General features: G+C 37.8%; 1 protein-coding gene across 2 annotated transcripts in view; it reads right to left on the reverse strand.

The window, feature by feature from the left end:
* Positions 1-14,734, reverse strand: part of PLCE1 (phospholipase C epsilon 1) — a 350,498-nt gene that overhangs the window by 276,101 nt on the left and 59,663 nt on the right. The window lies entirely within an intron of this gene.

Genomic DNA, 14,734 nt, shown 5'->3' on the forward strand with positions numbered 1-14,734 from the left:
GATTAACTTCTTCTTCTTTTTTTTTATTCCTTTTTTAGTAAAGACAAGGTCACACTATGTTGCCCAGGCTGGTCTTGAACTCCTGGCCTGACAAGTCATCCTCTCACCTCAGCCTCCTAAAGTATTGGGACTATAGGCATGAGCCATGCCTAGACAGTGGGTTATCTTCTTGATCATGTAAGCATAAAAGTCAGTTTCTCTTTGGCTAATGGTATGTACATCATAAGAAAGTCTGGCTATTGTTTGGTGTAATGCTAATAAAAAGCCATCAAGGAGCTTCTCATTTGTCCTGGACACCTTCCTTAAGGGCGTAGCCCTTAGTATATTTCAGTCCCCATCCACAGATTCATAGTATGGATTTGCTATTGTCTTTTCCATTTCCATGGACTCCTGGGGAACTGTCATTTGATCACCTGCTTAAGCTAATCTTTACATCTCCAATAGAAGAGTTTCAGTTGCAGTACATCCTGTTATAATCTTACACAACTGGTTTCCTGAGCTTTGTCTAAGTGAGAAGTAAGTTTTGTGGAAAGTTCGCTCTGATCACCCAGTGCCCTTGCCCCACAGTTTCCTCCTCGCTGAACCCCTGGGAGGCAGTGTAGTACCTGCTTAGTCTCAGTACAAAGACTAAGAAATGCTGAAAGATTTCATAAGTTAAATAAGGGCAGGCTGGGCATGGTGGCTCACACCTGTAATCCCAGCATTTTGGGAGGCCGAGGCAGGTGGATGATCGCTTGAGCCCAAGAGTTCGAGACCAGGCTGGGCAACACGGCAAAACCCCATCACTACAAAAAATACAAAAATTAGCTGGGTGTGGTGACACGTGCCTGTAGTCCCAGCTACTTGGGAAGATGAAGTAGGAGGACTGCTTGAGCCTGGGAGGTTGAGGCTGCAGTGAGCTTTGATCACACCACCCCACTCTAGCCTGAGTGACAGAGTGAGACTGTCTCAAAAAAAAAAAAAAGTTAAATAATGGCAGAAAAAATATCTAAGTCCAGTAATTGTGCCTGGGTTCATGCTAATGTTAATGTATCACAGCTGCAAAAAATATTTCCTACTTTGCAATCAGAGAGTCTAGGAGTTCAATATAAATTCACTATTCCTTGTAATTTTCTTGTAAGGCAAGCCACAAGAGTACTCATTCAAGGCACAGGGAAGTAAAGTCTTGCCAAGCTCACAAAACTAAGAAACAGACATTTACGGCAAGCTAATCTTGTTTCCCACACTCTCTTTTATTTTTCAGACCTTTACTCTTTTCTATATAAATTAAAATTTCTAACCAGTTCTATCAGTTGTAGGCCTCACATAATTCCATTTCCAATAATAATAAAAATAGTATTCCTAATGTATTGAATACTTACTTGGTACCAAGAACTGTGTGCCTTTAGTACAGTACCCACGTATCACCTCATTGAAGTCTTAGAACACATAATGAAATAAGTAGCATGAGTATCCCCATTACATATCTTAAAGAGCAGAAGCTTAGACAAAAAAAAAAAAAAAAAAAAAACTTGACCAAGACCAGCAGGTAGCAAGCCTTAATTAAAAGCCACACTGCCTCTCACATAACTTAATCCTGACCTACATACCACATGCCATCAAAATCATGCAAGTTAAAGACCTGTCCATGTAGATATTGTTTTCAGCTGCCTTTTTAAGACAGCAAACAAAAAACACAAATAACACTTCCACTGTAATTTGATATAATTGAAGAGTGTACCAAATTTAATCAAACCCAGGTACCTTCTTTAAAAGCCACAGTAGAAACTAACAAACAGAAGCCACCAAGGAACAAGCAAGACCTGAACGCCAAGTGCTTGGGTTGAAACAGGAACCACTCACTACATTCACTAAAAGAGAAATAGAATGGGGCTAGAAAAGCAGTATAAATGTCAGATGTTTTGAAACACTAATAAATTTACCCTCAAACAAGTTAGAAGTTATGTTAAATGGAGTACAGAGGTACCTGCCCAGTGCAATAGTGCATGAGTAAATAAGATTAGCATGTAACACACATATTTCTGATATGCAAAGCAACTGTGATTTTCTCAGTCCCTCTTCCCATGTGCTTGCCTGGTCAGCTCCATTTGTCTGCCTCATAGCCCCTCCAGATCTCAATACATCTAGTAAAATTTAGAGGTAAAACTTTCACTTTACCTCTAAATCACTACTTCTGCACACACGCTCTCTCCCCGTATCACCAATTGTACCACGTCCCTCATCTGAGATCTCCACCCTGGTGTTCCCACTGGTTCTTCCTCTCCCTCAACAATCAGACCTTATGAGTCATCATGTTCCAATAACCCTTCCTCTACATTTCTCTAGACATCAACCTAGCACTGTCCATCTCTTCCCACCATGTTGTTGTCCAGGCCTCAGTCCCAGTTTTTGCAGCAATTCTCTCTTCTGATCCATCTGTGCCCTACAGCCTAAGCAACTGGTCTAAACCATACCTTTCATAATGTTATTCCTATCCTCATGAATGAACAAAGGCTGCCTTTTAGCCCCACGTCATTCAAGGCTCTCAACTCTTTCCTTTCCACATGTCTAGTTTTCTCCTTCTCCATCATGACTGTGTCTATCCAGTCAAACTTCTTTTCTCCTTTTTCCTTGCACATTACCACCAACTTGGTGGGTCTGACATATAGGAACATACACCTGACTCTGTCATTTAGACAGATCATCACAAACTATATGCCCATAGGTACATGTGTTTATGCTATGTGACTATGCAAAAATTCATGAGTAAAGATTCTCATGATCCAATTGCTCCTGAGAGGTCCAGCAGATGATTTTTATTTTTTGGTTTTGCTATGGTTTTCGTTATTATTTTATTTTTGGCAAGGTTGTGTTTATGAGAACTTTTTCCTTTATACTTTCATAATAAAGTAAATGATAGAATGCCATAATGTTAGAACTGAGGCTTTAAAATGTGTAATTAATTCCCCATCATCATTTTACCAAGGGTGAATTAGCATCCTAGACAGGTTAGGTGATTTGCTCTAGGACACCAGAACCCAAGACTTTGAGCTCTTAATCATCACCCAGCATTTAGATGACCCACTCAACTCTGCTTAACCTGACCAATGAAGGGAGGGAGACACATAAGTCAGTATTGCCCACAGCATGCTCATTCCATGGTCAAGGAAAACTTGCTCTACTAATTGAAACAGATTTTTTACTGAAGAACTTTTCATATGCCTATGACTTTTCAGAGGAGTGTGGAAATGTGATGTTTCCCAAACTTGATTATCATGGAATGCTTTGCTCAAGAAAATACTTTGCAGGGCTAGAGTTCCACAAAACACACTTGTGAAAGGTTGTTATCATTATTGGTATCCCTGCTGTTGACATTTCTAATTCCAGAGACAGGCACAATCCTGAAAGGGGATGAGAGAAAGACTGCACACTGCTCCCCCAAAATATACATGCCAATAACAATAAGAGCTAATGTTTATGGAGCACTTGACAATTTAAAAAAGTATTTCAACATGCAGTAACAAGCAAAAGAAAAGTTAACTCTCCATTAAAAAAATGTCTCTTTAACATTGTTAATTGTAGGCATTCCCCTGAAGGACCACCAATTCAGTTAAGGTTGGGTTTCTACTGCAAAAAGATGGCCACATAGCTAACAAACTGAAAATATTATGCCTAGAAGGTTCTTAAAATTAATCTAGTTCACTGGCTTTCAAATGTCAAGCCTGCAGAGCATAGGTACTCAGCTACTAAAGGTGAATAGAATAAAAGTGTGTCTTTTCCTAATTCACAGAAAAAGAACATAACTTAATGAATAGAAAGTAGAAGGAAATGAACCCTGCCAACAACGAGTGAGCTTGGAAGAAGATCCCAGTCCCAAGTGAGAACTGCAACCCCAGCTGACACCTTGATTTTAGCCCCGAGCAAAGATTACAGCCACACCACGCCAGATTTCTGTTCTACAGAAACTGAGATGATAAATTTCTATTGTTTAAAGCCACTACACTTGAGGTCATTTGTTATGCAGCAATAGAACTAATACATATAAGTTTTTGTTAAGTTCTCTTTAGAAAAATTAGCAAAGGACACAGTTTTGTGGAAGTATAGGTTGGTAATTTTTCTGAGAGAAAAGTGTGGCATCAAAGTATCAAGGATATTAAATATGTCTATACCCTTTGGCCCCATAACTCCACCTCTACATACTTACTCTAAAGAAATAGACATGCATACAAATGTCATTGTATCATTGTTTATGATAATAATGTAAAATGTCCAAAATTAGGAAAATGATTAATTTGCTTGTGTAACCAGTGCAGTGTAGGTCAGTTAAAAATACTTTCATAATCTGTTATGAGCTTTTTAAGGAAAATAAATTTTTTTGAAGAAAATTTAAGACAAATATAAATAATCATGATATTACAGTAGATGAAAAAACAGCCTATGAAAATTAAAAAGTGCAGCCATTTTTTAAAAATTGGTAATTTATCAAAATATTAAACATGGAATTACCAAATGACCCAGCATTTCTACTCCTAGATATATATAACCAGAAGAATTGAAAACATATATCCACACAAAAATTTGCATATGAATGTTCACAGAAGCACTATTCATAACATCCAGAAGGTGGAAACAATCCAAATGTCTATCACCTGATGAATGGATACATAAAAAGTGGTATATCCACACAACAGGGTAGTATTCAGTCATAAAAAGTAGTGAAGTACTAACATATGCTGTAACATGATGAACCTTAGAAACATCACACTAAGTGAAAAACGCCCGTCACAAAAGGCCAAACATTGTGTGATTCCATATATGAAATGTCCAGAATAGGCAAATCCATAAAGACAAAAAGCAGATTACTAGTTACCAGGGACTGGCGTGTTGGGGGAAAGGAGAGGATGGGGGTGACTGCTAATGGGTATGGAGTTTCTCTTTGGTGTGATGAAAATATTCTAAAATTAATTACGATTATGATTGTACAACTCCATGAATATGCTAAATTAAATCATTGAATTGTATACTTTAAAAGGGGTGAATTTTATATTATGTGAGTTATCTCACTAATGTCATTATTTTTTAAAGGCTAAGAAAAAAAGCATTATATATGGTAAGACTCAAATTTTGTGGGAAAAAAATATATATGCATAAAATGAAAATTGAAAGAAAATTTACCAAATATTAACACTAGGCATCCTTTAGTGGTTGGATTATATATTTTTTCTCTCTGCTGTATTTTTAATTTTTTTGAAGAGATACACAATATATTAAAATCTGAAAAATCAATTACTTTAAAAGAATAATAAGGTATTTAGTACATAATTATACTGTTAGTTATTTTACGTTTCAAAGGACAGAATTACATGGTGTTTGACAAAGAGAATCATAAATTCTAGGGGCTCTTCCAACCCTGATCTGAAAACCACTTATCTAATCCAACCCTCTGGCTGTTTTTTTCAATCCTCTCTTTTTAACATGGACTAAATCTGAGAGCAATTTGTATAAATTTAAACACAAGAGGCTGCATTTTTAAAATGAAACCAAAATAATAAATCTCTAGCTTTTAGAGAATTCAAACCAACTGACACAGAAAAGGGTTTGCTAAAAAAGATGATCTTGCTCTACAGATATCCATAGAATAGCCACACTACAGAACTCTACTGGCATGTAGACTATTCAACTGAGCAGCACCCCAGAAGGGAGTCAAAGTTCCTTTGATCATTCAAATTGACATATGACCACAACAGTGATACAAGCACTCTTATTCACATGAAATCACACAATGCCTTGAATGGTTATTTAATTCTTGTGCGTATGACAGCAAGGTCTCTCTGAACAGGGATCTTGGAGTATCTCTATGGAGCCTAAGACAACTTGAAGTAAAAAGGCCATAAATTTGTTACGCATTACATTGGGCCCTGAGGAGGGATCCATAAATAACTCTGCAAAGTATGTATCATTACCATCAATACTTTATGGGTGAAGAAATGAGAATCAGAGGGATTAAGTACCCTGCCCAAGGTTACAACAAGTAGGAGGCAGAGCTGGGACTAAAAACCTAGGAAGTACAACTCAAAAGTAAGACAACAGCTGGGCACCATTGATTCACTCCTGTAATCCCAGCACTCTGGGAGATGGGCAGATCACTTGAGGTCAGGAGTTTGACATCAGCCTGGCCAACATGGTGAAACCCTGACTCTGCTAAAAATACAAAAATATTAGCCAGGTGTGATAGTGGGTGCCTATAATCCCAGCTACTTGGGAGGCAGAGGCAGGAGAATCACTTGAACTCGGGGGGCGGGGTGGAGGTTGCAGTGAGTGGAGATCGCGCCACTGCACTCTAGTCCAAGCGACAGAGCGAGACTCCATCTCCAAAAAAAAAAAGTAAGACAACAAAAATAATAAACATTTACAACTTAGACAATGTTCTGTGCATTTGACTAATTTATTAATATATATAATTATTATTCGCTTATTTAAAACATAACATTAACTTAATCCTTAGAACAACTCTATCATATGGGACCAATTATTATCTTCATTATTATACTGCCTCCTTATAATAAAATAATTCATTTTCCTCTTTCAGATCACAGTTGAAATTTCAACTCCTTAAAAGCGACTCTTTAATCTATTTAGGCTTGCCCTTGTATTGTCTTACTGAACAGGGCATTTTTCTTTTTTTGAAATGGAGTCTCGCTCTGTCACCCAGGCTGGAGTGCAGTGGCCCCATCTCGGCTCACTGCAAGCTCTGCCTCCCAGGTTCACACCATTCTCCTGCCTCAGCTTCCCGAATAGCTGGGATTACAGGCACCCACCACCACGCCCAGCAAATTTTTTTTTTCAAGGTGTTAGTCAGGATGGTCTCGATCTCCTGACCTCGTGATCTGCCTGCCTCGGCCTCCCAAAGTGCTGGGATTACAGGCATGAGCCACTGCACTCGGCCTGAACAGGGCATTTTTCTTTTGCCTAAATAATTTGGGTGATTACTTTATATCTGTCCACCCCAATAGATGTAAAGCACTATAAGAGAATGTTATTAATGGCTGAGGGAATGTTATTAATTCGAACAACTATAAGAGATAAACCCTGAACTCTCCCAGAGGCTTCACAAAGTAGTTTAGTTCTTGGTCTCTGAGTCACCTGCAGGTGCTCAGATTCAGGGAGCAAGCTCCTTAGATCTTGCCCTCCATCTATTGCAGAAACTCCAATCCTTCCCTTTCAGCAGGCTGATGGGAAGAGGGAGGGTATAGGATTGACCAGGAGGTTCTGTTAATGGGCTAGGCCTAGAACATGGTGTACTTCACTTCTTTCCATGTTCCAGTGGCCAAAATTCAGGCACATGGATGCATCTAACTGCAAGGGAGTCTGGAAATATGGTCTAGCTGGGCGCTGAAGAGGAAGAGAAAATAGGTTTGGCTAAACAGCTAACCAGTCTCTTTCACCAAGCAGACCACCACATTATGTACCTTTTCTTTTCTGCTGTATTAAAAGACTAGAGAAATGAGGGGCTCTCCATCTTTCCATGTGATGTGTTTTTGTGCCTAGTGATGTCTTTAATTGCCGTGACAGAAGGAAGTCCCCACTAGATCATGAGGAAGACTCACTTCCTTAATTATGTCAGGAGACTCTCAGACTTGCATTTTTCCCTTGATGATTTGATAATTTCTACTGACACTCTTACTGCCTGTTTCTTCAACCTGGATTCTGGCAGTTTACAAATCCTTCCGTGACAGAAGGAAGGCAAACATCGGGTCTGCTTTGTCTTGTTCATTAAAGTACTCATAGAGATAACAATCATAAGGGCTTGTGATTAAGAACCAAAGAAATAACTTATTAGCTAAAATATTAAAGGAAAACAACAATATCAAGATTAACAAATGAAATTCCCCCAAAAGATAACATTTATGTGAGCTACTTAACCGCAAGTTCACTCTACCTGGTTGTACGGAAACTTAACACAACTGAAATCACAGGAACCAAATAAATAATTTATTGTTAAGAAGACCTCAAAATTATAAAAATTTCTTCAAATACATAAAGCAAAGTTATATTTTAAAGGGCTTATAGGGTATGGGGAAGGGCTCCAAAAGTAAGACTACATCATGGGGTGAACAGAGGTCATAATCAAACGATCTTCCTATACAGCGCTGGACATACAGAAGGGATCTATCTGGTCAACATTATTGAACACTGTTATGTTTGAGAATGATAGTGGGGACATCTGGAATTCTTAACTGAAATCATAGTTTGATTTCACTGAAAAGCAGAGGTTTGGGGGGAATAAAGAAATGGAAGATTCAGTAAAGATGAGCTTGGGTAAAGATAGCACTGGCCATCAGAAGGGAAGCGGAGTAACTGCGAAGTTGGGCTGAATGTGGGTTTCTCTTTCTCCAAACCCTTCCTGGAGCCCAGGGCTTAGCAGGGAGGATCTGCCACCTCTTCATTTCCAGAACCATACACAGAACTTGTGTTGTTTTGATTTGCTGAGGTTTAATTTCATTCTCGTTGGCGGGAAGATCGGCAGTGCTGACTTCATCTGCAGCTGAAACTCGGGGAGCTGCCTGTTCCCATCCCTCAAGTTGTAAGATTCACTTCCTTAATTATGTCAGGAGACTCTCAGACTTGCATTTTTCCCTTGATGATTTGATAATTTCTACTGACACTCTTACTGCCTGTTTCTTCAACCTGGATTCTGGCAGTTTACAAATCTGAATCTCAAGTTCTGAACCATTTACTTTTTAATAATTCAAAATATACAACATATAAAAAAAAAGAAAAACTAATCTGGTCACCCTGAAAAACGAAATAACTTCTGTTTTCCAAATCTGTTCTACTTTTCAACTTCATTCAGCGACTGGAAGGCTGGCTCTCACTATTGTGACTAGCATCTTGGCAGCTCCAATTCCCGGTTGAAATGTGAAATCCCAAACCCTAGTCCCGGCCCTTACTCAACTGCTGCGAGGATATTTCCGAGAGAGAGACCTCACTCTGGAGCAAACTGGATCCCAGCCCTCCACCTATAACTTCCCAGTGCATTCAATAAGCCTTTCTTGAGGACCTGCTAAGTGCAAGGCATTCTGAGTCTACCGGTGCATGCAAAGGCTAATCTAGAAGAGCTGCTCCCTTCGGCCAGGAGGCTTACAATCTAGGAGGGGCAACCGACTATAAATGACCACATAGCAAAGTAAAAATGTCATGGGTGCTAACAAATAAAGACTGTGGCAATGTGCAAAATATTTGCTCAGTCATAAAGAGCACATTCCTGTACTAAAGATCTTCACAATTCATTCTTACGATTAGTAGTCACAGAGATCATAATGACAATAGCAGCAGCTAAAATCTATTGAACAATTTCTACGTGCCATGTTGCTTTTTCAGATACTGAATCCTCATGACTCTCTAGATTAGGTGTTATTTTCATGATTCTCATTATACAGGTGAGAAAAACTGAGGCTTGGAGAGATTAAGTAAATTGCTGAAGGCTCCACTGCTAGTTAACGGTGGAGCCGGGACTCCTTCCAGAGCCCAGCTCTTAACTGCTCACTAGGCTGCCTGTATAACACATTCCACTCTTATGAAAACTCAAAGAAATGAAGGACATTCCAAAAGCATTCTCTTCAAAAAGCGTTATTTCGGACAGTACGCTTCAGGTTCAGCGGGAAGATTTAAAAGCACATCCAAGGCAATTAATCAGAAACGGCAAGTGGCTTATTCCACTCCAGATTTTTTCAATTTGCAAGCACCAAATAAACATTTTGTCATGGAGTCAGAGGATAATGAAATAAAAATGAAACCATGGGGAAATAATATGAAACACACCTTAAGACTATATATTTTTTGAGTCTTCAAAGGTAATTGCTCTTTATATGTAAAGGGAACTACCGGTTAACTAGAAATGAGATATGATGCTCACTACCTTTATTCCCAAAGCAATAATTAATTTTTCAGTCCAAATAGAAAAAGACACTTTGGACTTTCCTCATTCCTTTTTCTAGCTAAAAAAAGAAAAAGAAAGAAAGAAAAGAAGGAGGGGAAAAAGAATTCCTTTTTTGCTTAAGGAAATAAAATATTTAAATTTGCAATGTGGAGTCTAGATATGTTTTTACCAGCATAATTTCAACTTTCTCCAGAAACATCTGCAAAAGAAATTACCAACAAAAATGCTCCACAGCAAATTTTACAGTCAGGCAATACAGAGGAACAGATTTATCTGCTGCGAGGACACCTCTCCTGTCTTCCCCAGCCTCTCCTGCCTCATGTCCCTCACTCTAAGAAGGGGAAGTAGGGAGGAGGGACTCACACTTACCTCTTCTCAAAGATTTGTTTATTATCTCTTTGTGAGTTGGTAGTTAGGGGGAAGGAGTAAGTAGAAAAGTAGCAATTAGAGTGCTCCTTTAAAGGTTATTAGTAATACTTCTTGTCAAATGCAACTGAATTGAACTTTGAAAACATTGCTTTTTGGTTTGGCTACAAGCCTCTAGGTTTCCATGTGGGCATTCTCCCCTCCAATCCTTATTCAATCAATCATTAGTCAAATAAGTTATGTACTGAGAACTTGTTTTGTGCAAAGCACTATTATGGATAAAAAGGATTACAAAATTAAATAAGAAATTCACGCCCTGAAGAAGCTGAAAACCTAGACAGAATTCATAGGAAAGTGTGAAACCAGAACAAATGAACTGTTTGTTCACTTGGTGGGAGAAACTGGAGAAGAAGAGGTCACTTTAAAAGTTTTATACACCGATTTTTCTTTACAAGGAGAGTGTATTACTTTTGTAGTTTTAAGTTTAAAGCCAAGTTAGGTAAGATTAAACAAATACAAATGAAGGCATCCAAGTAGTGAGTCACATGATCACAAGTAGGTATGTAGATGTGTGCTTGTCACTGTTCAATTTTAATTACGTTGATGAGAATACTGATGTTTAGCAGGTTTAGAAACTGTGGACTGTATTCAGTTCCAGCACATTTCAATTCTGAATCCAGGCCTATTTTACTAACAGCCACTTTAAGTTTCAATCTTAGCAGTAATTTTACAATGCCCACTGGCCTCCAACATTGCCAAGTGTTTGACAACATAATCAGAAATTTCCAGCTAGTTTTGGGATGCATATACTTATCTACAAAATTATTTGGATGATGTATCCTTTGGATGGACATGGCTTCTTTTTTAGATGCATCAGTTTCTTTTACAATGAGCTTCAATGATGAAGCAGATGTTTAATCATCTAACTAGACCAGAGCAGCTGGCAGAATCTTCATGCATGATTCTTACACATGAAAAACTGCAAATCTCTTCTGCAATTTCCATTTCTTCTAAGTAACTCTGAAAGTCTTTTTTTTTTTTTTTTTTTTTGAGCAGAGTCTCGCCTGTCACCCAGGCTGGTAACTCTGAAAGTCTTATTTGTTTGGCTTGAATTTTGCTTTTATCTTAACGTTTTCTAATTCAGTGTGTTCAGATATCTTGTCCCATTGGTAAGAAAATGATGCACTTCAAACCACTACTAAGTCACATAGCTTTTTGGTACCCCAAAATCCTTAATCTGAAAAAGTAGTTGAGGAGATCTTTTCAAGTTTCCGTTGCCTAGTGATCTGACAGCTTCACAAACTAAATATTAATACTCTGCTTGAGCTCTTACAAATATCCCATCCTATAAACTGGCCAGAGTTAGGAGCAGAACCATGTAAGTCAACAACCTTGATCATTTTCTCCATCACTTCATGCTGTGAACCTAGCCTACGCTTTCTTCTGAAGAAAGATGAAATGGAAGTTGGTTATGCCAATCATCTCTTCGAATTGAACAAACTCTTGGAAGCTGTTTCTTCCCTCCTTTCCTTGCATATGACTACAAGTAAACCCAGGGTTTACATGTTTAGGAAAAACTTCTCTTAATTCATATGTGCTAGATAATTTTTTTTGTTTTTTTTTAATTTTTATTTTTTTGCAAAAAATCCTTCCAAGTATTACACTTATAGTTCAACTCATAAGCTACAAGGTTAGATGCCCTGACAGAGAAGAACTTAGTAGATTAGGGTAGTCTAAGAGCTCTTCACAAAAGGGATGGGATGTACTTACCTAGGTTTTGTTAAATGGCCAAGATCTTAAGTAGTGGAGTAATATAGTTTGGCTCTGTGTCCCCACCCAAATCTCATCTCTAACTGTAATCCCCATAGACCCCACATGTTGAGGGAGTGTCCTGGTGGGAGGTGACTGGAGATTGGATCATGGGGGAAGTTTCCCCCATGCTGTTCTCATGATAGTGAATAAGTTCTCATGAGATCTGATGGTTTTATAAGTGTTTGACAGTTCCCCCTTCACATGCTTTCTCTCTCCCCTGCCACCTTGTGAAGAAGGTGCCTGCTTCCCCTTCCACCATGATTGTAAGTTTCCTAAGGCCTCTGCAGCCATGTGGAACTGTGAGTCAATTAAACCTCTTTTGTTTACAAATTACCCAGTCTCCAGTAGTATCTTTACAGCAGTATGAAAACGGACTAACACATGGAATAAATAGAGATATGACAAGAAGAGGGAACTAGCTCAGGCAAGGACTTAAAGGCTGGTAGGAAACAGACTAGCACTATTCATAGCAGCCCCAAACTGAACAAACCAAATGACTGTTAACAGGGGAATGAATAAACAGTGGGATATTCATGAAATGAAATGGGAAATAGCAATGAGAATGTACAAACTATAACTACATGCAGCGACATGGATGAATCTTACAGATATAATATTGGGTAAAAGGAGACATACAAAATAATACCAACTATGAATTCTTTTATATAATGTTCAAAAATAGGCCAAGTGAATGGTGTTAGAAGACAATACTAGTTTGTTTTGTGGGAGGGAGAGAGACACTGAAAGGAGATACAACGAAGGCTTCTGGGGTGCTAATATCCCATTTGTTGGTTTGGGTGCTGGCTAAATCTGTGTTTACTTTGTGAAATATATTGACCTGTACACCTTGTATGATTTGCATATTTTTCTGTAGATGTGTTATACTTCAACAATAATTATGAGAGAGAGAGAGACAGAGAGAGAGAAAGAGAGAGAGAGAGACAGACGGGATAACTAAAGGGCCAAGAATAGTAAAGACACTTCTTAAAAAATGTTGTTAGGACTTCCTAATGTTACTGGCACAGTGATGGATAAATTAACCAATGAACTAAATTAAAGGGCTCAGAGAAGGCCCACGCATGTATGGAATTTTGGTATATGATAGAGGTGACATGTCAGATTAGAGCTGGAAAATGAATATTGACACAGAAAATGACACTGGATTCCTGCCTACCTCACACCATATACAAATTAAAGATTTAAATGGGTTAGGGAATTTGATGTCAAAAATAAAACTTTAAAGCTTCTAGCAGAAAATATAAGTGAATATCTTAGACTTTAGGTAGAGAGAAAACACTTAATAAACAAAAAGCAGTGTTCATAAAAGTTTAATAAATTTGACTATAAAATTTAAGAATTTTGCTTATTCAAAATCTTACAAAAAAGAAAAGACAATTTAAATCTAGGAAAATGTATTAACAATATACACAAACAAAAAAAGATAATATTAAGAATATATCTGGCCAGGCACACTGGCTCATGCCTGTAATCCCAGTATTCTGGGAGGCTGAGGCAGGAGCACAGCTTGAGCTCAGGAGTTCAAGACCAGCCTAGGCAACATAGTGAGACCCCATCCCTACTAAAAATAAAATAAAAAAATAGCCAGGCATGCATGCTTGTAGTCCCAGCTACTCGGGAGGCTGAAGTGGGGAGGATCTTTTGAACACAGAAGTTTGAGACTGTAGTGAGCCAAGATCCTGCCACTGCACTCTAGCATGGGTGACAGAGTAAGACTCTGTCTCTCTCTCTCTCTCTCTCTCTATATATATATATATGTGCATAAATGCATATATTAAATATATATACACATATATATTTATATATATATTTAATAAATCCTACAAATCAGTAAAGAAGCACAAGCAATCCAACAGAAAATGGGCATTTTACACACACAAAAGCTACATGGCCAATTAAAACATGAAAATATGGTAAACATCAGTGATCAGGAAAATGCAAAATTAAACAGAGAAATATTTTTTAATCCATTTGATTGGCAAAATAACAAGTTGAAACATATAAAGTATTAGAGACAGTGTAGATCCAAAGAATATTTTGTACATCATGGTGGCAAGGGTTGAGGGTTGTGTAAACTGATGCAACCACTTTAGAAAACAGTTTACTGCTATCTCCTAAATTTGAACATTCACATACCCTGTGTTTCAACAGTTTGCCTTCTAGGGATATATCCAAGAGAAAATTTTGGACACATATAACAAAGAACATATACAAAAATATTCATGGAGGTATTGTTTAAAATACCAAAAACATAGAAGCACTCTAAATGTCCATCAACTGGAGAATGCACCAGTAAAGTATGATATATTCACATACAGGAATATAATACAGCAATTAAAACAAATGAACTACAGCAACCTAGAAAAGTATAAATGAATCTTAGGAATATAATACAGTGTAAAATAAGTCCCAAAAGATTATACACAGCGTATCTTTATATAAACTTCAAAACAACTAAAATTTAAAATCTGTAGTTTTTTTTGACTTGAATTCACATAGTTATCACCATTTGAAGTGTACAATTCAGTGGCATTTATTAAAATATACAGTTCTTGAGAATACATGTAGATGCAATAACACTGGATAAAAGGAAAGTAAAGGAATGACAGAAACAGAATT

The sequence above is a fragment of the Hylobates moloch genome, unplaced genomic scaffold, assembly GCF_009828535.3.
Source record: "Hylobates moloch isolate HMO894 unplaced genomic scaffold, HMol_V3 SCAFFOLD_3, whole genome shotgun sequence".
NCBI classification, from domain to species: domain Eukaryota; kingdom Metazoa; phylum Chordata; class Mammalia; order Primates; family Hylobatidae; genus Hylobates; species Hylobates moloch.